This window comes from Acipenser ruthenus, chromosome 6 (genome assembly GCF_902713425.1).
Source record: "Acipenser ruthenus chromosome 6, fAciRut3.2 maternal haplotype, whole genome shotgun sequence".
NCBI classification, from domain to species: Eukaryota; Metazoa; Chordata; class Actinopteri; order Acipenseriformes; family Acipenseridae; genus Acipenser; species Acipenser ruthenus.
Window position 1 is genome coordinate 27,696,658 of NC_081194.1, and position 2,498 is coordinate 27,699,155.

The window sequence follows — 2,498 nt, forward strand, 5'->3', positions numbered from 1 at the left end:
CAGTCACAGTTTTGGGTTTTTTTCTCCCCTAAGCAAAGCTGGCAGTATAGTCTACTAAGATTAAACCAAGTGTGGGGGTCTACATTTTCTTATTAGATAACCTAATAAATAAATTAAGAACCACAGTGAACACAGGCCTGTAAAATCACCCAATAAATACATATACAAACAATCATATGTACTTAAGTGCTTGAGAGAATATATACAAACAAAAGCAAGCAAAAATAAAATAAACATGTCAAAGATAAACCCCCTCCTACATTCATACTTGGTGCTGCCCTAAGATGGTGGTTTTGGGTGGTGAGGGACCTTGCTCCGTCACATACCCCTATGTAAAACTTAATTTGTGATGTACACAATCTACTGTAGAATATATAACTATAGCAGAAAAAGTAGTGTTTGACAGAACAAAAAACTTGTGAGGCTTGGTGGTCCAGTGGTTAAAGAAAGGGCTTGATACCAGGAGGTTCAAATCCAGAGACTGATAAGTAAAGTAAGATTATGGCAACAGACAAAACTGCCCTATGATAGTTAAAGGGATCATAAAAACTGAAAAATTCCATACTAAATATTTCATTTTTCAAGGTCACTTGTAGGCAATATTCTCATTTTAGAGACCCTTGTCCTTTTCACAGTTCATTAATGTATTCACTAATCATGTTAATAACCCTGTTTTTATCAGTAAACACACTTCTGAATCTTGCACAGCTTCTCTTCAGTTCATTATAAGTGCTGCAGTAAGTGAAGATAACCTAGCAACAGAATACCTTTAATTATCTGTTTGGCCTGAAGGAAGCATCTCCACACCCTTAATTATTCCTGCTGCTCTCTCAAGTCCAATGTACTACACCAGACTTTTTTCTGGTTTTTTATTAATGCACTCGGAGGCCCCCTCAAACAACACTGATGTCAGCACATGTTTTACACTGACACTGACCTTTTGGCCATCCTAACCACAGTTTCACACAACATGCAATAGTTTCAGTACTTCAACAGACAAAAGCAAACAAATACACATAAACAAACAAAATAAATTATCAACATAAACTCTTGTCATACCAATCTTGTATCTACACTTTAATTCGATTTAGCTTTCTCTTTATTTCTGCTTATGTTCATATTATCCTGCTTTATCATTAGGTGTATAGAGATACACTAATTTCACTATACAATAAGTATCACTATATGCAGGGCATGAGACAGGGGTGTAGTGGTGCCGGAGCAGCCTTTTTTTATTGTAATGGAGTACAAGCCCCAGAAACAACCCCAACCCCCTGGGCCTGTGATCATCCCGGTCGCCTCATGCAACCTCCCCCACCCCCCCAAAAGCCGCTGACAACCTCCCGCACCTCGCTACAGCCACTGCACATCCCTATGCGGATTGAGGGGGTCCTCTGCATGGCTCTCTCTCTCTCTCTGCATGCTGGGAGTTTGTGGGGAGGTGGGTGAGACACGGTTTAAAAATAGTGAGCCAGGAGGATGTTTCAGAGGAGGACTGTGCGATAGCTCTGGGAAGCAGTATTGGGTATGACAACATTGTCTCTGCTTCAAAAATGAATAAGGCATTTTTTTTTTTAAATAGAAGGGTGACGACTTCAAACGTGCCTCCCTTCCTAAAAAAACAATCTGCTGGTTGCTGAGCTGAGCCGCCATGGAAGGAGGGTGCCGCTGGGCTCCATATCATATCATTCCGAAGACAGGTATTTATGATTTTAAAAAATGTAGAACAAGACCTTAGTCTTGTACTAAAATACACGATAGCGGGGAATGATTATGTTGTTTTTATGACTTCGTATTTTATGAGTTGTTACATCCTGTCCCACCAAAACTTTTCCCATCCCATATAATTAGTTTTCATTCCCGTCCCATTCCGTTTTGTCAAAACATTTCTTATCCCGTCCCGTGATATTTAAGAAAAGAGACTGATTTCTTTTAACCTCTTGCTGTATGACATACCTTTCAGGCAGGATATTTTTCGGGTTACCCTTTTTTTGTGTGTGTTTTTCATTCTCATCCTGTTCCCAGTTGAATTTTTAAAATTTCATTCACTGCTGCCATATTACCTATTACAAGAATAACAACAACCACACAACCCTACTGCAAACCGTTTTATCATGCATAATGTGTTGATAACAGAAAAGAAAAAACTCAAGGGCCACAGTCTTTTGAGTGTCACTCCAACTTGAGCTCCCAATAAATTTAATTAATCCAATTATTTACTGCGGTTGACATATTTAAAATTAGTTTAGGTATTTTACAGTTTCACTGTAAATGTTAGTTGCAATCAACGATAGCAAGATGCAATGGGGTTGAATTGAATGGGTGGGCCAGTGACATCACTAAATGGGGTGTGTCAATTAAAATGAGTGTCTGTCTTGGTAAATACATGGATACCCAGAAGTCTGAGTACGCATGTGATTGGTTCAATTTTACAACATCTCATATTGATTGGTTTAATATTACAACATCTAAAGTTCTTGTAGCTTGTCTGACAAATT